Here is a 24,658-nt window from a genome sequence, read left to right as displayed (position 1 = left end):
ATAACCTCTTCTTGACTTGAAAGATGCTACACACTTTAAAACAATAGAACCAGTATTACTTACATCTTTACCAACCTACTAAACTGCTTTAGTATGCATGGACGTGTATTTAGAAAATAACTACTACTTGTGTGATTGAAACATTAATATTATATGCATGAGGGGAATTAATTTGGCGTTACACTTATGTGTGTAAAATTGTTCTTGCAGAGGTCTAGGAATGCATGTGAAAGGAAGTACAAGTATCCAAACCCTGCAGCTTGTCAAGGGAAGCATTGTTTAATTCTTCAACATTTCAAGAAATGTATATCTTTGCTAATAAATGTAACAATCAAAAGGTGACCAAGGGAAAGAGCAAGGAGGAGTGTGAGTGGCTAGAGAGTGAGAGACCACAGTGTCTTTTGCTTTGGAACACTACTTCTTCTGTTACGGCTGCTGTTAGAGCTGAGAGCCACAGATGATCAGAGAGCATTATACAACAAGTGAGCTATAAAAAGATTGAGATGGTATTCTAGAGTGACCGCATTGAGTTGACTGCATTAGCTAAGGCGAGTAGGTTTGAGTGTAGAGAATTTAGTGAGAGCTATTTGACTACAGAGCTACTAGATACAACATAGTTTGTCTTTCCGCTGCAGATACTGGCCCTCATTATGATCTCAGTTGTCCAAACAGTGGACTGCCGAGATCACAGCCGCAGCGGGACCAGGTCCTATGACCGCCATATAATGATGCCTGGTAGCACACCGCCATCGATGGCGGTGTGAACCGCCAGACGCCATGCTGACGGTCGGTGGCGGAGGTGGATGCTGCTCCACCCTCACCACCACATCAGCCAGACACCGCCACGCCTATTATGATGTAATAATAGGTGTGGTGGTATATAGAGATGAATCGCTGCTGGCGGAGCAGCATCCAGGGAGCCCGTTCCCTCCTGTAGCAGCGCCATGGAAAAGGTAAGTGCTGTCCGAGAGGGAAGGGGAGGTGGGTGTGTGTGTGTGTGGGGTGATTGAGTGTGTGCCTTAGGGCTGTAAGGCCTGCCAGAGGGGTGACTTACCCATAGTAAATTCAGCATATGGTGAACAGGCACACAGACAGTGTGCCATGTCGAGTTTGTGTTTTAGGTTTGCTCCACAACACTCAGCCTACAATGGCAGTGCTGGGTGCATCCGGATGCATGGCCGTAGAGGGTGGCTCAATCAGTGCTGCTGCCCTCATGGCCTACCCCTAGTGCCCCATGCCCTGGCACATAGGTACCCACTTACTAGGGACTTGTAGTGGGGGTTAGGAGTATATCCAATTGTGCCAATGTATCACAATAGATTTAGGGAAAGAGCTCTGGCCCAGGGAACCTGGTTGTCAGGGGCCCTGGGCACTACAATTTCCAGGACACATCAAAATTGGGCAATAAGTGGAGGAATAACCATGTCAAAAAGAGTCTCTCTCTCTCACAGAAGAGTGCCTTCCAATGGTATTATCATCAAATCTAAGAGAGTCAAAACCCATTTTGGACATTGTGGGTGTGAATTTCAGGAATTCCTTGTGAAAATTTAGCCATTTGATAAATTCAAAGGTGTAGGTTTCATTGCCTTTTCAACTGAGAAGGATGTAGTCCGTGTAGCTCTTCCAGAGTCTCACTTTGCTTGAATTTAACATGTACTTCTATAGGGAGTGCCTGCAGATTGTAGCAAAGCTACCAGAAACTGAGGATATATTCTCTCACAACTGTGTTTTGTCCTAACTAAGGTGGATTTATTAAGCTGGTAGGGATACCCCACTTCGATATTACCAACCCTCTTCTTGAGAGTCATACAGACCAATGAAACAATCATTTTCCGAAAGAGCACAATGTGCATTTGTTTTTTTATAGATGCATCATCCTTGAAGGCCACATTAAATGTGTATATATTTCTATTTAATTCTCCCCTATGACAGATGCCATGTTTATACTTTAATCCCCGACCGGCTTTAGGCCTGTAATCTAAACTGTTCAAACAGCAGCGAAAGGTTTCGGTGGAAACAGGAAGGGTTTAGAATTTAGTTATCATTGCAACAAGGGTATTGAAATGGTTGGCTAGCGATGAAATACAACAGTCATCCAAGTAGATTTATATGATGTTAACTTCATATTAGCTGCCCCTTTGTTACTAAAAATGTATTATTTTTTATATTCAACACAACCAGACTTTAATTATTGGTATGTACTCATTAGGAAAGGCGCATTTCATTGTTACCATATCATTCATTTAATTAATCCACATACATTGCTCTCTAGTAAACTGTAAGGAATCATGATATTGAATGTAATGTGCATCGAAATGCTCTCTACATAGCCATGACATCACAAGGTCAGTGATAAAAGCTCCCTAAAAGAAAATGGGCTGCCTTATGGCAGAATATACTACTTCACTTGTTTCTTTTAATTTGTGTCAGCATGTAGCAAGAGTAGGGTACATTTGTATGTTATATGCACAGATATTGGAGAAAGGTAAGGGTGTTAGATTACCTTCACATACGTCAGCCAACACCCAGAGTCCAGCTTCTTTATTCTAACTCACAACTACAACTAGTGCTCTAGGTGTTAAAATAAGAATTAAATAAGCTGTCTAGTCAATCTTGATAAAGAAAAAATATATGTTTTAGGACGATAACCCCTACCCGCCAAAGGTGCTCTTTAAATTTTGTGTGTGTCTGATATTGTAGGGAAGGTATCCTTAAATATAACAACAGAAGCAGAAAGGCAAACAGGAAATGACCAAAACTACCCACTGATCATCAATAAGTTTTGAACCCCCACTACCTAGATTCAAAATCAAGTGAAAATGTTTGACTCTGTCAAGTGGCTGAAACTGTTCTACCCAAACTGGCTTTCATGGAGCATCCAGTGTTAATTAGGGTGTTACACTCACAATTAGTGATTAAAACCTTTTCAAAATGTGATAACTAATAAATCAAAATTCTATGCTTGACTAAAAATAACCCGTGTAAGATGGGCTTCCACCATTACCAGGTAAACCTTAACGTGGACGACCCTATCTTTTAACACTATGGTCAAACTGTAGCAGAATCAGATTATTCCAGCTACCGCATTTACGTTTGTGTCCATGCCCATGGTGTTAAAAGAGACACATACATATATTTTTGTAGCCAGTAGTATTTAAGGGCATTCAGAGTTACTTATAGCTATGAATGTGTGATGCTTCTCTCTGGCTGGCTCTCTAGGCTGAGAATCCCATGTGCCAGATATCAATCAATCAATCAAGGATTTGTAGAGTGTGGCTAATTACCCTTAAGGTCTTAAGGCACTGGATGTTGGTGTGCTGCTCAGTCAAAGAGCAAGGTCTTGAGGTCCTTCCTAAACTGCTTCAGTGATGCGGTCTGCCTGAGCTTGAGAGGTAATGCGTTTCATGTCCGGTCTGCTAGGTAGGAGAAGGATCTTCCTCCTGCTGTACTTTTCCAGATGTTGGGTACGTAGAAGGTGAGGTGGTGGTTGAGATATTCTGGTCCTGTGTTGTGCCTTGTAGGTGTGGATCAGGAGTATGTATGTCATACATTTGTTGACTGGGAGCCAGTATAGGTCTTTGAGGTGGGAGGAGATGCGGCTGTGTCAGGCGATGTCCAGGATAAGTCTGGCTGCTGCATTCTGGACTCTTTGTAGTTTTGATTGATGTTTCTTGGTGATGCCGGCATACAGTGCATCTCTATGCTGGTATACCACCATAAATTGGAACGCAGCTGTTATGCCAAACTCATAGCCCCCCTTTCCTATTAGGAGATTGGTGAAAAGTTGTGTTTCCATCCGTGAAGCCTCTGTCAGAGGGAACCCTCACCTAGTCCCGTGTCCACTCCTGGGAGGCCAGATCACATTGGTACTCAATCTACCCTCTTTGGGGAAGGGCAGTGATCACTATTTTTTTTCCTTCTTGGAACAGCCAGAAATAAAGTCTCAGAAGGAAAATGTTCAATTGTGCCTGGCTCACGGGGAGAAAACTCTCCATGCACCTGGGATATTTGTATTTTGCTTTAACTTGGGGGTTTGCTGCTGCAAAGAAATGTTGATAGGACCACTTCAAGATGGCAGCTTTCCATACATTCAACAGTTTTGAAGGTTGCCACCACCAGATGCACTTACAGAGATCTCCAATGGTCAGGGATGGATATCTGACTTTCGTCAGGAGTCATCTGCTAGGTGAGTAGAGGTCAGAACCTTTGCTGACATGGTGGGCTGACTGACCACCTGCCCTTGTCTAAATGACGCCACAAGACACATTCAAAGAAAGATCACGTATATATAGATCTGACTGACTCTGAAGTTCTATTCCCTTAGAGGAGACAATACTGTAGTCCACTGGAACCTGGGAATGTTCATCCCAGATGCATGTGCATTTGTAAAAATCATTAACTCCAGTCACCATTGCCCATTACTGGTATGAGTAGCACAAACTGAGATAGATACAAATAGGGGCTAGAGAAGAAAGAATGCGTTATGTGACAAGGAGGGAGAATTCCTCTCTGTTCCTGGAGGAATGGGAAAGTGATTAAGTGTCCCTCAAGATAGATTTTATACTACTTTTGAAGACATAATTCATATTGGAATCATGCAACATCTGCTGATCAATGACAAACTCCCCAAAATCATTCCACAAAGAGCTCTGTGTAAACCAGACTACTACTTCCCGTGGTCTCTTGCTGTAGTTCACAAGGCCATCATGGGGTCCTTGGTGCTGGTCACGCAGCTGCTGCCAGTGGACCCTCTAGGCTTGCAGTCCTTGGTGATATTTGGACCATAATTCCCTCTGTCCTTTGCTTTTTCTTTTACAGCCAGCCTGATCCTGATACTTTTGCTATCATTACTGAAGTGACACGCTTCTACAGTCAATCCACCTAGATGCCTTTCACCACTCATTTTGGCAGCATCCCATTCTTCTAGTGCACAATCCTTATATTTTTTAAACATTTACATAGTCCAACTGTAATCTCTCCAATATGGAGAACCCTCCATGTAGCATTAGAAGACCTTCAATCAAAAAACAAAACACTATAGCCCTCGTTTTAACATTGGCGGTAAAAACTGCCGACCGCTGCGGTAACGGCCTCCACCATACCACTGCGGCAACGGCCTCCACCATACCACTGCGGCGGTGACCATCGTCTGCCAGATTATGAGCACTGCCTGGCTTCTGCCACAATAAGGGCGGAAATCCAGCAGTATTCATACTGGTGGACGGTGGTGACCTAGTTCTGCTTACACTATCACCTTCCACCAGTAGAACGCCGCCAGCCGTATTTTGAGCTGCAATACGTCCTGACAGTGTTCTGCTAGTAGTAGTAGTGCCCATTCCCAGTCGGACGACCTCCTCACCCAAGGGGAGGGAGGGTGTTGTGTGTGTGAGTGCATGTGTGAATGTGTGTATGACAGTGAATGAGTGAATGCGTGTATGCCAGTGAATGAGTGAATGCGTGTATGCCAGTGTACACAAATGGGTGTATGCATGGTGCGTGTGGGTGTATGTGTGCATGTATGTGGGGAGGGGGTGTGGGGTGAGGGGCACTGGGACTGTTGAGGGGGATCAAAAGACCGCCAGGGTTAAAATGAGGGCCTATGTAGCTTGAGCTCACAAGGAGACAGCAAACTATTTTACAGTACATTTTGTTGTGTAGGTTAAAAAGTCACATTTCACATGAGTAAACATGACCACAACGGGATGTCCAAGATCCTGAGGTGGAGCAGTTGAGCCATACTAAACTGGTACACTTTTGGTCAATCAGAAGGATGAAGGCTTATTGCAGACAACGTACCAGTGTATAAATAATTTAGGTATCAATTGGTACTATGTCATGATTGACAGCTTAACCCAGTTTTGCCTTTCTAAACAACACAGTCTATGAAAAGTGCTAATGGATAGAACCCAATATTTGGCTATTTGGCTATAGGTGGCACAATAACAAGGGAGAACGTAGGGCCAGATTTATGGAAAAGTGGCGCAGCATGGTGCTGCACCAAAATTGGCAGCGCCGCGCTACGTCACTTTAGAAACGCAGGGATGCACCATACTTAAGTGAATACAGCGAACCCCTGTGTTGTCCCTGCGCTGGAGCTAAATTCAGCTGCCAACGCAGGCATCCTTGCACCATCGTGCAAGGATGTCTGCATTGAGGGGTGTGATTGTTTATGGGAAGGGAATCCTTCCTGCATATAAATAATCATTAATGGTGCTTTGGCACTTCTGTGTGTGCTGCACAAGGCAGCATACACCTGAAGTGCCAAAGCGTCATTTTCAAATGATTGTTTATGTACAGGAAGGGACACCTTCCCGCACATAAACAATAATTTCTGGCATTTTGCTCTTTCTATGTGTGGTGCAGAATGCATCACATATAGAAAAAACAAAAAACAAGGAGGAACAAAAGTATTCCTCCTCATTGCACCCTGCTAATGCCACCCATGTGGGTGGTGATAGATTTTGGCGCTGCCTCAGGTTTACAAAATTTCATAAATCTAAGGCAGTGTCAAAATGCAATGGGTGTGGCTGTGGCAAGCCCACAGCAACACCCATTGCACGCCCCTCCCACGCATAGTGCTGCGTGGGAAGGGGCCATATTTACAAGGTGACTTTTTGTGGCTTAACGCCACCTTGTAAATACCATGCAGTGCTTAGCACCACAGAAGGGTCATGAAAAGTGACTCCCCTGTGGTGCTAGGGGTCAATAAATACGCCCCTTAGAATGCACAAAACAACATGACCTCAGAGTGGAGGCAGAAATTAGTTACTTTGATCTAAATGTCAGAATTAGCATGAAGATTTAAAAAAAAGAAAGCAGTACTGTCTGATCGACATGGCGTACTGTATCGGCTCTGTCGCCTGGGACCGAGCAAAATCACTTCCCTGATAACTGTGATGTGAATGTGTTCTATCACCCGCACCGAAAACAAGCAAGAATGCCTTGTATCGTATGAACACATGGAGTAGATAGGTTTCAGGTTCATTCCCTGTTTGCACCCTGCAGGCTCAGGCCGTCCTTTCGTAAGACCGCCGTAATGGCGGCTGCCAAAATATCCTCTTTGTTTGCAATATCCTGACAGTCATGTTACTAGCCACATACTGAAGAACGCCCAAAAACAGCCAGAAATCCGAGACCGCCAGGCCGAACGAGGGCGGGACAGAGGCAGTCCCACCACTAGCACCGCCATGCCGACAACATTCCACCCTCCAAATTACAAAGCACAAATCAGCACAGCGGTCATTGCACAGCAGAAACCATTGGCGGTGAGAACTGCTGCGGTCAAAAACACACCTCAGTCTAAACACCACACCACATTGGACTGTACGACTACCCACACCTGAGACACATAAACACATGAGACACAACCAAACACACCACTATAAAACACACCCCCACACAACCCATAATCCTTTGCAACTACAACCGGACAAGCACATCGAGGACCCACAAACTGATAAATTAGCACTGATACACCATAGGCACATATACATTTCACACTCAGCACACACCATACAACTGCAACATAAACACTATACACACATCACAACTGCACACAAACACCACAACACACCAGTTTGCAAACCTAGACATCCCACACACCCCATCAGGCACCAAACACTCCACCCTTGCTTACAACACCCCCCAACCACATCACTACCACCATGACCCCTCAAAAGCACCCACGATTAACAGACAAATAGTTGAGGGTCATGGTTGATAACATTGTCAGGGTAGAGCTACAACTGTTGGGAGCACAGGTCTAGCAAACATCCATAGCCAGGAAAATTTAGTTATGGCGGAGAATCGTCGACAGGGTAAACTCAGTGGGCAACCATCCACGCAAAAGGGAGGACATAAGGAAGAGGTAGAACGACCTACTGGGGAAGGTGCATTCCATGACATCACAATGCCAGATTGCTATCAACAACACTGGCGGTGTGGCCACACTTCCTCCCCCAGAGTTCACATCGTGGGAGGAGAAGGTCTTGGCCATCCTGCATCCTGGGGGCCTGACTGGAATAACCAGAAGACTGGACTCTAGTAATTCACTAACACAGCCCTGGCACCAATAGCTCCTGTACAGCATGCGTCCCCACCACCCTATCACTCCCCATTTCTCCCCATCTCACACTTACTCCCCCCCACCCAATCACCGTATGCCCCTCCCCTGCATACCATTGCACCCCATAGCCACTATCCCCACACAGTCCCCCTACTGATAGTAGTCACAATGGCAAACACTACAACTCTCACAATCCATGACTCCCTACACATGAAAAGCTGCTATTTCCACTTCACAGTGGAACACCTGCATGTTAAACCATCGCACCAGCTACACCAACTGGATACTTTGTCTACGTACTACTACATGCAATGATAGCAATACTATCCACTATCCACATCCCTCAAAAGAATATGGAACCAATGTCCCAATCCTTCACCCACAAACAACGTCTGCAGTGCCGTATCTGTCATTAACATAACTGGGAAGCAAGTCAAGGCACCGTATGCATCAGACAATGATATGAACAAATACACCTCCACAATGTAACTCACTCCCTCTCCATCCACAGGTACCCCTGCCACTGTCACCCTGCAGAGTATGCCAGAGACAGCCAGCCTTCCCCAGTATGAAGGCCCGAGTGAGGACTACTACTTTGAATGTCTGGACAATGACAACTTACCTGGCCTATCTGGGACAACTGGTCACTCCACCACTACCAGCCTCACCCTGACCCCAACTGAGCTCGCCACCCCTGTGGAAACAACAGCACAGCCAACCCAGCATCCCCAAACCTGTGTCCTAAGGAGTGATCAATCAGCAGTGTGTCCCACTGTACAGGGACAAGAGTCTACTCCTCGCACCCCAGACAATGAAGATTCTGGTATAACTGGGAGTGGGCACACCATGCCAGGAGCATAGACAGGGGGGGGCCAGGGGCAATGGGAGGGTACCTGTGGGCCAAGGGATGGCACCTCCAAGGGAAATGATTGGCAAGGAGGCCATCTCCCAAGTCCTGGGAGCATACCAGCAATCCCAGGACAAGATGGGCCAGATACTCTCCACCATGCATGAGAACCAGAGGCTGCAGAGTGAATACCACCAGGAGGTCATGCAGAAGTAGCAGGCTCACAATACCAACATGGCCTCCATTGCAGGGGTGCTCAAAGAACTAGCAACCATTCTGTGTGCGTCCCCCGCCCACCAGCTGGTCCCTTCCACTAGCCACATACTAACTGAGCCATCCACTTCTGCTGCAGCTAGTGGAATGGAGGCCCTCCTGGATGACCAACAGGCCACTAGCGCCCCTCCTTCTGTAGCTGAAGAACCACCACGCAAATAAGGTAATCCATCCAGACATCCTGCAGGACCTGATGCCAAGACCAAAACCACTGCCAGGAAGTCTCTCCTGGACGTTATCCCTTGTTTGCCACTGACTGACACACCCTGTTGACTGTACACTATCATGTCTCCATTATCCTATGGCCTTTGGATACTTGACCTGTACTACCTGCAGCTGGGCCAACTGCTCTGATGATTTCCTCCACCATGACCCCACTCTTCACCCATTGCACTTGTGAAAAACATAAAAAACAATTGAGCACAGCTGCTGCTTATGTGTCTTTATTGTAACAAGTCAGATATTCTGTAGTACAACATGTCATTTCAGTTAACTCATTGACCAGCAAAGCCTGTAACATGGATGGAAGGGGGAGCAATGTGCAGCAAGTTTGATGGTAAAACAAACATATACTGAAATCCTGTGTCAAGAAAGCCACCAGTCTAGCCAGGAACTAGAGTAGCACCACATAAGTGACCTGGAAATATACCAAGACAGGGACAACCAGCAGGATAGGAGTCAATGTTGCCCACTCACACATGCAGTACAATGTCGTCCTCCCTAGTGCGAATTGGCAGGTGGAATGTTAACAGAATCTACCATGGCAGATTCACATTTACAAAACATGCATACCCAATGGACAATCCCTCACAGCTGACATTACACAACTAAAGCCAAGTTCCACTCACAGTATAAGATATGTACCATATTCATCCATTGTGTACATTGAGGATAAGTAGCTAAACTGGTAACACTACTTTGGTTGGCAGGGATTTGGCAGTTGACATAGCATTACTGGGAACATACAACATGGCGAATTCTTTGCAGATGTGATGCTAGCCAACAGAAGGGTAAACATAGCTCAGACGTTTGAACAATAACACCTCCACTGGTGGCAGACCCCAGGAGGAGCAATGTCACAAGGCACACAGGAGTAGAGTACACATACAATACAGTTCACACATACCTGAATTTCAATGGAGGTATTGGTGGATCAACTCTGTTCTAGAGTCAGATGCATCCTCATCATCTGCCTCCTCATCACTTTCTATGTTACCATCATCAGCCACTGAGCCAGCTGCCACCTCCTCAACACCGAGTAATGCTATGTGACATCTCAGGGCCAGATTGTGTAGCATGCAGCAGGAAACAGCGACCTGGCAGACTTTTAGTGGTCTGTAGAGCAGGACACCTGCCGAAACGTGTAGACACCGGAATCTGGCTTCAGTAGCCCAAAGGTCCTCTCAATGACACGCCTTGTTCTGCCGTGGGCCTCATTGAAACGGTTTTCACCATATGTTGTCAGGTATCTCACTGGTGTAAGCAGCCATGGCAGTTTAGGATAGCTAGTCACCTGTGTGCCTGAAGGTTGGGCCTATCACAATACCGGTAGGGACATGGTAGATTGTGATGAGAGGTGACATTATAGTTACACACATACAATTGGATACTTACCAATGAGCTAGGTCCTCTCTGTGTAGTTGTGCCATCATGTGTGCGACATTGCTGTTCCTCAGAATGTAGGAGTCATGCACAGATCCAGGAAACTTGGCCGTCATTTGGAAGATATATTGGTCAGCGAGACACACCACCTGGACATGTATGGAATAAATGCTTTTCCTGTTACTGTATACTTGTTCATTGACCCTGGAAGGAACCAGAGCAATGTGGGTGCTATCTATGGCCCCTATCACATGAGGGACATGTCCCATATCATAGAAGTCAGCTTTAGCAGTGGGCAAATCTGCACGTTGGGTAACCTGATGTAGCTGTCCAGGTATTTGAGTAAAGCACACAGAACATCCTTCAACACAATACTGAACATCAACTGTGACATCCCTGCTGCCAAGCCTACTGTAATCTGGAATGAGCCGAAGGCAAGGAAGTGTAGCTCTGATAAGACCTGTACTGTGGGAGGGATAGCATAGGGATTACGTATGGCAGGCAAGAGAACCAGTTCCAACTGGGTACAAGGTTCCATGATGATCTGACGGTTCAGACGATAGGTCTGGAAGGTGTGGTCTCTCTTCCAGGGTAGCAAGGTTGACTAGAGGCCGGTACACCAATGCATGTCTCATTCTCAGCATTACATGGTACCTATGAATAGGAGAGAGGAAAAGCCACAGGTTGATATCGACATTTCTCATGCCACCTAACACTCTACTTGTAACACACAATAGTAATGTGGACATAACTCTGAAGTATACACAATCCGTTTGGGCATGTAGACTGAATGTGTGTGCCATCCTACAACAACTGTTGCAGCCCTCAACAAACAGCTTGCTACACACAAAACATGTGACACTTCAATTTAACAACACCCTATTCCCACAGGTAATTAGATGTATGTAACTTTTTGACATACAAATATGGCTAGTCTGTCTATGACTGCACATGTCCTGTCATTGTCATCAGTCCATCTAACTACACTGTCCATTACTGTCACATGTGTGAACTCAGCTTTGATCTGTGAACATAGTCAATCTATGCACCTGTCACTACATATCATCCATGACGCACTTATAATTCACCTACAACACACCGACGACATGTAAAATGACCTCATTCCACCAGCACTAGTCATCATGGCCGTAGGCGGTTGCAACTGCCGTATAACTCCTCATTGGATAATATTGTTGCCTATAGGAGACTGAGCCAATGAAGATCACTGCCGGCGGTGACGGTCATGTACGCGGCGGCCGTGTCTGCCATTTTCTGTTTCATAAATCACTCAACTCCTGACACTTGTAAAAGCAAGACCTCCACTGTGTGAGCTGCTGTGTAATGTCTCTGGGAGCCATAATGCCATGTCCTGCAGTAGATAGGGACCCTGCCTTCACCCAGTAGGAGTTGGAGAAGCTAGTGGATAGGGTCCTACCCCTGTATGAACAGTTGTATTGGGCACCAGAGCAGCAGGTGAGCCCAGTGTTACTGTCCTGTCTGACAGTTGTGTGTGTGAGGTTGAAAGGCATTGTGACGACGCACATGGAGTGGATACATGCAGGTGACAGTGTAGTTGGTGCTTTTGTGCCATTAAGACATGTTAGTGTGGGCATGAAATGTGCCTAATGTGTGAAGTTCACTGCTGTTGCTGTGATGCCACTCTAAATGACTTTCTCCTTCTGTCAGTGTCATCCATGCAGGTCAGCACCCATCAGAAGAATGGGATGTGGCATGCCAACGCCAAGCAAGTGAGGACCCTGGGGGTCCATAGCCAGCGGAGCACCCATTGCAGAAAGCAGTGGGAGGACCTCAGATGTTGGGCCCAGAAGACCGCTGAGGTCCAGCTGGGGACGTCATCCCAACAAGGGAGTGGTGCCTGTTGGACCCTGACCCCTTTAATGGCTCGCATTTTGGCAGTGGCCTACCCTGAGGTGGATGGGCGCTTGAGGGCAGCACAACAGCCACAATGGGGTAAGTACACACTCAAATCTCACTATTGTTTGACTTGTATGGGTTTGGGTAGCCTACTAGTGGTAAGATGTAGAGTAGATCATTGGTAGATTACATGTTTGGTTTTGTCTGGAAACTCTTCACATATTCTGAGAGAACTGCCCCTTTTCATCAGCATCAGTATACCTGAGGTGTTAAGGCATTGCCATCAGTATTACTCTGCCACAATGAAAATGTGTGAGTTCTCAATCAGCTGCCTATAACTGAATGTGTAGATGACTGCAGGGGGCCAAGTACTTACTGACCACATTGTACATGGATTTGTGGGCATGCTACCTTTCCCTGCAGGATGATGTTGGGTAAAATAGTACAGGATATGTCAAGTTACTCGACCATGGGAATGTGGCAAGTACTATGCAACTGTGCATTGTTAGACCCTTAATGAAGTCAATGTGTGCCAATGTTCCCACATTAGTAGGTTTTTTCAGCATAGCTTTTGTTTCCCCTATGATTACCCACAGTTATGCATGTCAATGTAAAGGCATGCCCTGCCATGGCATACCAGCAGAATGATAAGTTGTTGCTCTGTGTAAATGATGGATAGGTATTGACCCATTCTACCCTTTCTTTCTCTCCCACCCTCCCTTCTTCTCTGTCTTTGTGTGCATCAGCATCATTAGGTGAAGGAGAAGGGGCACCAGTGAGTGGGAAAGCTGCAGCCCATGGGACCCAGGAGGCTGACACCAGCGGAGCCGAGGGGACTAGTAGGACAGAGGGCGAGGGGAGTGCCACGGGGGAGACCACCGGATCTAAAACATCCTCTTTGGATTCCTCCTCTGATGAACGCTCCCTGGTGGGGGAAGACCCATCTGGGACAAGCCCAGCACCATCCTTGTCTGCCACCCACCTTGCCAGCACTATCCTACCTCTAGCTCTCCACCCAGTTGCCCGTGCTCGCTCACCCAGGAGGCTGGGCGTCTCCTTCACCACAGGCACTTCTGTCTCTGCCCCAGTCAGCCCTGCTGCCCTCAATGAAGAGGCTATTGACCTCCTGAAGTCCATCTCTGTGGGCAAGTTAACCATTGTGAGTGCCATCCAGGGACTTGCGTCACAGATGCAGCAGAGCAATGCCTACCTGGAAGGCATTCACAGTGTACTGACTGCCCTGCAGAGATCCTTTCAGGCCAAAGCGCCGCAGTCAGAATGCCCTGCGGGGCACCGCCGGCCTGTCGGCGGTGCTCCCGCCGACCCTGGCCCCGGCGGTCTCAGACCGCCGGGGTCAGAATCAGGGCCTTGGTGTTTTTGCTACTCTGGGCACGTCTGCTGACCAGTGCTAAAGTGCAAGTGTTCCCACGATGTAGGTGGCGTGTCGTTTTCACAGCTCCGTTGCAAGTGGTCTGTCTAAATGTTCCCAGTACGGCTTCCTGGATTTCGGTCCTTTTTCTACCAGCTTCACCTTTCAACTGCCCAGGGACTGGATAGGGCACAACTTGGCAGGCCCAGTGTAAATTGTATGTGTAATTGGCTTTTCCATGATTGGCACATTTGATTTACTAGTAAGTCCTAAGTAAAGTGCACTAGAGGTGCCCAGGGCCTGTACATCAAATGCTACTAGTGAGCCTGCAGCACTGTTCATGCCACCCACATAAACATGGCTCAGACCTGCCACTGCAGTGTCTGTGTGTGCCAATTCGACCTGGCAAGAGTACCCACTTGCCAGACCCAAACCTTCCCTTTTTGTACATGTAAGGTAGGCCCTAGGTAGTTGCATGGGCAGAGTGAAGTGTATGTTAAAGGTGGGACATGTAGTGATGGGTTTTATATGTCCTAAAAGTGAAATACTGCCAAATTTGGTGTTCACTATTGCAAGGCCTGTCTCTCTCCTAGGTTAACATGGGGGCTGCTTCTAAATATCTTTAAAGTGTAGATTCCCTTTGGGAGCAGATAGAGAAGTGGAGTTTGGGGTCTCTGAACTCACAATTGTAAAAAATATATTTTTGTAAAGTTGTTTTTTAAATTGTCTGTTTGAAAATGCCACTTTTAGAAAGTGGGTATTTTCTTGCTTAAACCATTCTGTGACTCTGCTTGCTTGTGTATTGCCTGTCTGGGTCAGACTGAAAGTTAAGATATTTGTGAATCTCCACTAGACACAGACACATAAAGGGAGCTACGGTGTAGCCTGCATATCCTGATGGGACATATGGGCTACAGTGGAGGGAGGAGTGGTCACTTACACCTGAATGGGCTGTACCTGCCCTCATACAATGCAGTCTCCAAACCCCTGGTGTGTGTCTGGAGCCAGGCTTGGGCCAGGCAGGATCTTGTCAACAACAAAGACTTTCCTTTGACGTTTGCCTACTTCAAAGGCAGAAAGGGGTATAAGTAGTGGCCCAAAACACCAGGGGGGTGATTCTGAGTCTGGCGGGCGGCGGAGGCCGCCCGCCAGACTTCCCCCCTCCAAAATACCGCTCCGTGGTCAAAAGACCGCTGAGGGTATTTTGGGTTTTGCACTGGGCTGGCGGGCGACCTCCAAAAGGCCGCCCGCCAGCCCAGTGCAAAACACCCTTCCCACGAGGACGCCGGCTCAGAATTGAGCCGGCGGAGTGGGAAGGTGCGACGGGTGCAGTTGCACCCGTCGCGAATTTCAGTGTCTGCAAAGCAGACACTGAAATTCTTTTTGGGGCCCTCTTACGGGGGCCCCTGCAGTGCCCATGCCATTGGCATGGGCACTGCAGGGGCCCCCAGGGGCCCCGCGACAAGCCATACCGCCATCCTGTTCCTGGCGGGAGAACCGCCAGGAACAGGATGGCGGTATGGGGTGTCAGAATCCCCATGGCGGCGCAGCAAGCTTCGCCGCCATGGAGGATTCAATAGGGCAGCGGAAAACCAGTGGGAGACCGCCGGTTTTCCCTTTCTGACCGCGGCCAAACCGCCGCGGTCAGAATGCCCTGCGGGGCACCGCCAGCCTGTTGGCGGTGCTGCGGGGTCAGAATCAGGCCCCAGATTTTCAGATTACTTCTGGAACCAAGAGGAACCTCTGCCAAGGAGAGGAGCTGAAGAGCTGGAGGAGTACTGCCCCTTTGCCTGTGACTGTGCTTTGCTGGGCTGCCCTGCCGTTGCTGCTTCTGCAGAGAGAGGACAAAGACTGGACTTTGTTGTGTATTACTGCTTGTGAAATGTCTCCAAGGGCTTGGACTGAGCTCGCCTCCTGTTTTGAAGTCTCAGGGCCATCAAAGACTTCCTCTGGTAGCACTTGCACTCTCTACTGAGACTCCTGGCCTGCCAAGTTGTGCCCTATCCAGTCCCTGGCCAGTTGAGAGGTGAAGCTAGTAGAAAAAGGACCGAAATCCACACACAGGAAGCCGTGCGGGGAACATTTAGACACACCACTTGCAACGGAGCTGTGAAAACGACACGCAACCTACATCGTGGCTGGGAAATCAACACATCACCTGCATCACGGCTGGAGAAACGACTCAACACTCGCTTCGGCTGATGAAATTGATGCAAACCCCATGCAGCGCGGTTTTCCATCACCGTGCGGCCGTATTTTGCACACATCATCACCGGGCAACAAAATCAACATGAACGTACGTAGATCCAAGGTACCCTGTCCGGAAATCGATGCATCACCATCTTGCAGGAGAAAAAATGTATGCATTATCTACCTGACCGGAAAAGAAACTACACACGGCCTCACCTGTGAGTAAGGAATTGACGCATTGCTGGCTTGTCCGACGCACGCTCGCACATTCAGCTTTATTTTTTGCATTCTTGAATTGTTTTTAATTTAGACACCACAATGAGCTTTGTAGCTTTGATACAACCGGAGTAGCGAATTTTTAAGTCTTTTGAAAATACAGTACTTTGCAGATTTAAAGGGCTTCCATTGAAGTTAATGGGGAAAATAGCAATGTGAATTTTGACACGTGTAGGGTGAGTTCAGGCGAACCCATGGGAACTTAAGGTTCTGCAGGGACCTAGACAAAGATTCAAAAGTCAAACTTTTGTTACCTTGCCCAATGAGTCCGGTTGCAGAGGTGACTTGGCTGCCCTTGATGCTGAATGATCTGCAGCGGCTGGTGCACTTTGCACTCCTTTGCAAAACTGGACTTAGGAGTGGACTCACACTCTACCCTTTGGATGTAGAGGTCTTTGGGGGGACAGAACCAGAAGCGATCTTGGATCTTCCCTGCCTCAGCCGGTGGCTCTGGATGCAGAGGTAGCTCATAGCCGGGCTGGTCATGCCAAATGTGCTTTGCTGCTCCAGTCAAAGTCACTTCATTCAGGCTGCAGACCTGCAGGAGATAGGTCGCTGGCAGTGTTGGTCTCTATGCTTTGGGGGGGTGCCCTGGAGTTGGTGAACATCGTGTGGCCGTCGGTTTCCATGAAGGTGACAGACAAGCCTTGGTAGCTGCAAGGGTGGTCCACAGGCTTTCTGGCAGCTGGAGGTTGTTTGGCGGAGAGTACAGGTTTGAAACTGGGCACGGGCCTCACCCCCACTTCTTAGATAATGGACACCGAGTTTCTTTGGACTCAGGCACTCAGAGCCCTTCAGGTCACAGTTCTTTGACTTCAGCACTTCTTTACTCCAGCAATATACAGGGGACTGTGCCACCAGTCAGGGGAGCCTTCCTTGGGGTTTTAGTGTCCACGGGGGTCCCTCTGATCAGGACCAATGAGTTTTCACCTCCAGCACACATCAGGCACTTGGTTCCAGTACTGGTCTCCGAAGGTCACTCTGTGTCCTCTTCTTTGCGCTGGGGCTGAAGTCAAAGTTCTGCTGTTGGTGAAGACGTCTCTTTGTGCTTCTTTCCTCTCATCCAGGTAAGATCTAATTTCTGGTGTCAGGGCAGCCCCTTAAACTCTAGTAGGGGTCATTTAAGGGTGTGAGGGACACTGGCCAATGGGCTACTGTCCCTTCGCTAGTCCGCCCCTGCAGTGATGAATTCCTGTGGGGAGTACATCACTTTCCACCCAGAACCCACTATTCTTATGGTCTGCCAAGATGGCAAAACTCTTCCTTGGTTGTGCAGATCTCCTAGGTTACCTCAAAGGTGTGGCTAGTTTAAGGGAGTGCATGCCTCATGCATACCTAATCTCCGGCTTGCATTGCTGGGCAGGGCGAGAAGGTCTTTGTCTTCTGTTGAGGGGACAGCTCTTGGCACATCCAAGACAGGGGGAGCCTTTGAGCCTTACCGCCTTGATGCTAATCTCACTAGCCAGCCTGTCAGGGAGGAGGTGTGACCTTCTTCCTGCCCAGGCCCTTTGTCTTATGTCCTACCAAGGTACTAGCACCACTGGCAGGAGGTCAGACATCTGTCTTTAGTGGCAGCAGCTTCGGAGAGCCCACCATAACAGTACAGGACTGGCCAACTTGGTAGGCACCCGCTAAGGGGCCACCTGGGCATCTGCCTTTTAATCCTAAACATGGGCATCATGTTCATGTTTAAAAAGCACAGTGTTTGATACCAAACACAACAGGATTCAGCCGGGCCATTGCAGAACTGGACATCAGGGCAGTGGTCAGATGCCAGCCCATGTTATCCAATTGACCGCTGATCAATCGGGCCAGCATTGCAGTTTAAGTGCCAGCACGGGGCATATGTGCTCCTGCACATATGCCCTCACTCCTGGAACCGTGCACCCTGCCTCCTGGGGTAGAAGGGGCCTATCTTAGGGTTACCGACCTGTCCATGGGCAGTAAAAGGGACAGTGCCTGCGCCTTGTGCAGGCAGTCTCATTTGAGTATCAGGCTGCTCATGCAGGCTGACATGGCAGCTCTGTAGTCTCCCTTTTACTTGGGGTACTAAGGGTGGCACAATCAGTGCTGCAGCCCTGGTACCCCCTTTATCACCCTAGCCCTGAGTACCCTGGGTACCATTTACTGGGGCCTTACAGGGGTGGTAAGGTGCTTGCCAATCGACCTATGCAATTCAACATATACTTCAAAGGAAAGAGCATTGTTTCTGGGGCCTGGTTAGCAGGCCTCAGTACACTGACAGGTAAAAAATCAAGGATCTAGCAGTTCAAATGGGGTAAAACAAAATGAGGGTCATCGGCAAAGAAGCCCAGTTTGCTACAGATTCCTTATTTGTGATTTTCTAATAGTGATTCCTACTTAGTAGGAATCGGTATTAAGAACTCGGTATCTCTGTACTGAGCATTTTGCATTTCCTAAATGAAGATTTCTATTAAGTCACAATTTAGGAAATGCATTATAGCATTTTAGTACATTTGGCCCTTTCAGTGACAAACAAAGAGGAAGGTCATAAAGGGGAAGGAAAGGAGGTGGTGAGGAGGGCAGAGTCAGAAGATGGGAAAGAGACAAGAGTCCCATGTAGTGCAGAATGGAAAAGAGAACTGCCTAAAATGCATGAAGAGGAAGAGATCTCAAGCGGTGAGGCAAGACACACAGAGGAATCGGGACCGGCAGAAGGGAAGGAAGCACAATTCCTAAGTAATGCCGAGAGAAGAGGAGAAACACTGCAATCTCAGAGGAGAGATGAGAAGCTGAGCGGTGAGATGCACAGAGAAGCCAGGACCCAGTGGAAAGGACACCAAATAGACTCGCTGTGGCAATAACCGCCAGAGCAGCCCTCAGTCCTGGCACGCTCCCACAGGAACGTGGCTAGAGCAGGAGCAAAAATGGATACAGGGATGGAGGACTGTAACTAGGAAACCAGACAAAACTCAATAAAAGGAGAAAGTATTCCCAGGAGAGGGTGTGTTCTGTTCAGTTTTAAAACATGTGAGATAATTAATGTAACTTCAGAGGGAAAATAACCTCGAAGGATTCAGAACAAGAAAATGTATTTTGGGCCAGATTAAAGAAAATTGCTGCAGCACCGAGTGCAGCACCACTTTTTTTTTCTTTTGACACTAATCCTGCAAAACCCATTGAGGCCCATTATGAACATTGGTGTGCCTCCTTTTAACCTGCTCTCAGCAGGTGTTAAAAGTGCTGGAAAAAAATGCTGCAAAGAAATCTCTTAGATATGTTTGCATCTTTTTTTTGCCCCCCACCTGGGGAACACCCTTTTTGCATACATTATGCATGGCGCATGCATAATGTAGCGCTAGTGGTTACAAAGTGGTGCAATGTATGCCTTGTGCCACTTTGTAAATCGGGCACAGCATTTTTGGCCATCTAACGCCACATAAGCATATAAAAAATTACACTAATGTGTCACTATATGGCGCAAGGGGCTCTTAAATCTGCCCCTGTAAGTAAAACAATAATATAATTTGGGGTTTTTCCCTTCTTGAGGTTTCTGTTTGTTTTATTTTATTTTATTTTCTTTGGGGCTGACTTATCTTATGAGCTAAACCTCTGTCAGCAAAGTGAGAATGGGAGGATTACCATCTTGCAAGACCAAGGCGAGAGGGGAGAATATCATTATATTCTATCTTGCAATAAGGGAATTAATAGTAGAAAATTCCCCAGAAGAAAAGAGGAGGTGAAGAAAACAGAAGAAAGACAAGACATAAACAAAGGAAATAAGTAAGCGAGAAAAGATCAGCTTTTATCTTACAGTATGCAGGACTTAACTGAGCTTTTCTTTTTCCTAGGGTTTCAAATGGGAAAACCACCTACAAAGTAAAAGACAAAGGAAAGAAAAGCACTATTACCACATCAGTTGTGTCATGTAGTTGTCTCCCTAAAGGAAACAGAAAGTCAGGAAGACAAGATTAACAGAAAATTGCAAATTTGGAAATGCAAAACCATTCATACCTATGGGCCATAGGAACAAATGGTGTAGCATTTTTTAAATTGCGATTTCCTAATAGTGATTCCTTGTCTGTAGGAATCGCAAATAGTAAGTCTCTATTTTTGTACATTCTATTGTGCATTTCCCAAATAGCGATTTCGTAGGATTCGCTATTTAAGAAATGCAAAATAGGAATTTTTTACATCTAGCCAAAGTACATCAGAACAGTCGTTTTCAAAACGATGGACTGGCGATGGCCGGCAGAGATCTCCAAATGTAGTGGACTGTATTCCACTAGACCAGCGAAGTACAGACTTCCACTGACCTGGTGGAATTGAATGCAGCCGCCATGATTTAAATAAGGCTCTTTCTCTACAACACGCTTATAAACGAAAAGCTTCAAAGCGCAAACTTTAATCTGGTCATTGCTCAGATGGAAACCATGCATTAATATCGCCATAAAAAGACTTAGGGCCAGATGTAGCAAAAATGCAATTTGAGACTTGCAAATTGCGAGTCCCTGCGACTCGCAATTTGCAAGTCTCAAATTGCTATGCAGTACGGTGTCTCAGACACCGACTGCAACTCGCAATGGGGTCGCAATGACCCACCTCATGAATATTCATGAGGTGGGTCGCAAATTGCGGCCACATTGCGAGTATAGGCACTCGCTAACATGGATGCCTGCTGACGTCAGCAGGCCTCCGTGTTAGCGACCTGCTGTTCAATAAAGCAGGTTTTTTTTTTTTGAAGTGTAGCCCGTTTTCCCTAAGGGAAAACGAGCTGCACTACAAAAAAAAACGAAACCTTTAGTTTCGGATTTTTCAGGGCAGGGAGTGGTCCCTTGGACCACTCCCTGCCCTGAAAAAATAATATGGGGTCCAGTCACAAAGGGGAAGGGGTCCCATGGGGACCCCTTCCCGTTTGCGAGTGGGTTACCATCCACTTCAAGTGGATGGTAACTGCGACTCCATTTGCGACCGCGTACGCGGTCGCAAATGGAGTTGCATACCACTCCGACTCGCAAATAGGAAGGGAACACCCCTTCCTATTTGCGAGTCGCAAATGCATATTGCGAGTCGGAAACGACTCGCAATATGCATTTGTGAATTGCAAACCCACGTTTGCGAGTCGCAAACGGCGATTTTAGCCGTTTGCGACTCGCAAAAGGGTTGCTACATCTGGCCCTATGATATACATGTGGCCTTAAACATTCTTGAATTTGAATTATAATAGTAAATTAAAAGTTCTGTAGTAGGTGTCCGGCTAGATTTTTAAAGAGGTCGGAATAGCATGTACGGTAGTTATTTTAGCGATGGTTTTTGCACTCTGTTTTTGTCACTGTGTTTTCATATAGAACACAGTTCGTGGAGGTAGCATCCTGCGTACATTGGTAAACGTGTGCGTGCTTGTTTGCAAAAGTCGCTCTATGCTTTTTAGTTCCTCTCTGGGTTCAGTTACAACCTTTTAGATGATAAACTGATGTTATATTTGTTCTATTCCCACAAAGTCAGTTCTAGCAATCATATAATGGCTTCTGAACAATTACAAATTAGAAAAAAGGATGGGACTGCTACAGTACTTCAGCGAACTATGCTGTGATTCAGAAGATGCAGTAGTCCCCATGACTATCTAGCATCAGATAATAGGCTTCAAGTGCAATCGCAGCATCTCAAGCACAAGCCTGAAAGGGCTGGTGGCAATTATCAGATTAATGAGCGTACAGGCAGAGTTTCTGTCCTTATAAGTTAAAGAGTAAAACTCTGTGAAAAACTAAATATTTTATTTAAAATTTGATGCCAAATGAAAGCTCGATATAGCCCACATCAACGTGGTAGGTTTTGTCAGGCCGTTAGCTATCTGGGTGTGATAGGCAAAGCACTTCTTTAAAGCTGTTTTCTATTTTGAATGTACTGTACAGTGGTGGGGTCTCAGAAAACTCGGGCCGGTGGTTGTATTTATAGTGTGATTAAGCATATATATATATAGATAGATATAGATATGTTTGTATATATCGTTTTCATGAAATGAAGATGTGTTCTTACAAATTATTAAGGATCACCCCTATTTGCCATAGTATTGCAGGCCATTTGTGACTGCAAAAATGCATTTTGGCATGTATGAATTCCAATTTGCTATCCGGTAACATGTTACCGAATCGCAATTTGGAATTGCGACTACATACTGATTCGGTGTTTGGAAAGGGTCTATCAAAGGCGTCCATTACCAATACCGAATTTCAGGGGTATGTAGGAATGCTTTGTGACTGAAATGCGGTTGCAAAGCATTTGCATCTTACCATCTAATTCAAGTAGGTGGTAACCGATTCACAAACGGGAAGGGGTCCCCAAGGGACCCCTTCCCCTTTGTGAAGGCATGCGAAAATGTTTTTTTAAGAGGAGGCAATGGTCCCACGGACCACTGCTTACTCTTAAAAAATGAAAAGAAAACTTTTCAATTTTCTTTTTTAAACACATCCCATTTTCCTTCGAGGAAAAAGCAAATCACAGACATGGTGGTCTGCTGAGCCCAGCAGGCCAACATCCCTGTGATTTTAGCATTTCCTGCTGGGTCGCAAATTGTGCCCTTCCTCATGAATATTAGGGCCAGATGTAGGAAGATATGCTTTTGCGAGTCTGAAATTGCGAGTCGGTGCGACTCGCAATTTCAGACTCGCAAAAGCATATGCAGAATGGTGTCTCAGACACCTTCTGCGACTCGCTATGGGGTCGCAAAGACCCACCTCATCAATATTCATGAGGTGGGTCGCATTTTGCGACCCCATAGCGAGTCCCTGCACTCACAGGGATGGTGGCCTGCTGTAGTCAGCAGACCTCCATGTCTGTGACTGCTTTATAAATAAAGCAGTTTTTTTTTTTTCATTTTGCAGCCCGTTTTCCTTAAAGGAAAACGAGTAGCAAAATGAGAAATAAACCGAAACCATTTGGTTTCGTTTTTTTCAGAGTAGGCAGTGGTCCATAGGAACACTGCCTGCTCTGAAAAAATATTTTTTTCGACATTCACAAAGGGGAAGGGGTCCCATGGGGACCCCTTCCCTTTTGCGAATGAGTTACCACCAGTGTGACACTGGTGGTAACTGCGAGTTGGTTTGCGACCGCATTCGCGGTCACAAAGCAACTCTGAATTGTGATGCGAATCGCAAATAGGAAGGGAACACCCCTTCCTATTTGCGAGTCGCATACCCAAATTGCGAGTCGGTACCGACTCGCAATTTGGGAATGAGCATCGCGTTCGTCCGTTTGCATGGCGCAAACTGCGAAAATCGCAGTTTGCGCCATGCAAACAGCTTGCTACATCTGGCCCTTAATGAGATAGGTAGATTTGCAAGCCATTGGGAAACAGTAAATTAAACTCCTGGAGGTTCATACATTCAAATAATGATTACGTAATTGCAATTCACAGAAAATCACAACTAGGTAATCGCTATTCCAACTATTGATACGTCGGACCCAAAGTTTGGTTCTGGCTTGCCTATGATCAATATGTGTTTGGAGTTAATCAGAAAATTCAACTTTTTGTATTAACGAGTTAATGGAGGCAATAGTCGATTTGCTATACTTGGATATGGAAATAAAGGTCAATGGCAGCTATGCGCAATCCTGCAAAAAGAAATATTTGCAGAAATAGTACTGTTACTATTACAAACAGGAACACTGTCACTTTAGGGAAACTTTTATTAGGAAATCAAAACTTTGCCCGACAAGCAACAACATATGATGACAAGATCACTCATGAGGACAGTATGAACTACGTCAAACACATACACATATATGCTTTTGCATCAAGATAAGTACTGTACTCTGTTTCTTTAAAAGACTCTCTGAGCTCTAATCATGATGACGACCACTGTGCAAACAAAATAACTGTTTGATCTACACATTGATGGTGAATGTTTGTTTTGCAAATGATACGGATATTGCACTCAATCACGTAAGTATGATAAAGAAATGTGGAGCTCCCATATTGTTTGATCAAATACCAGCGTGTTCGGAACAAATTACAAATGCAAAGGTTCACTATGCCCTAATGTTTTTTCTGTTTCCATTAATAGGAGGTGTGGTGAGCCTCTTTTTAACACACTTGCAGTGTTTTGGTTTCCCAGCCAGTTGAAGGCTTTGGCCGAAACGTCACCATGTTCTCTTGTATGACACCATTCGCACGTTTTGATTGAAAAGAAATACAAGAATA

The sequence above is a fragment of the Pleurodeles waltl genome, chromosome 4_1, assembly GCF_031143425.1.
Source record: "Pleurodeles waltl isolate 20211129_DDA chromosome 4_1, aPleWal1.hap1.20221129, whole genome shotgun sequence".
In the NCBI taxonomy this organism is placed as follows: domain Eukaryota; kingdom Metazoa; phylum Chordata; class Amphibia; order Caudata; family Salamandridae; genus Pleurodeles; species Pleurodeles waltl.
This window is presented reverse-complemented; position numbering follows the sequence as displayed.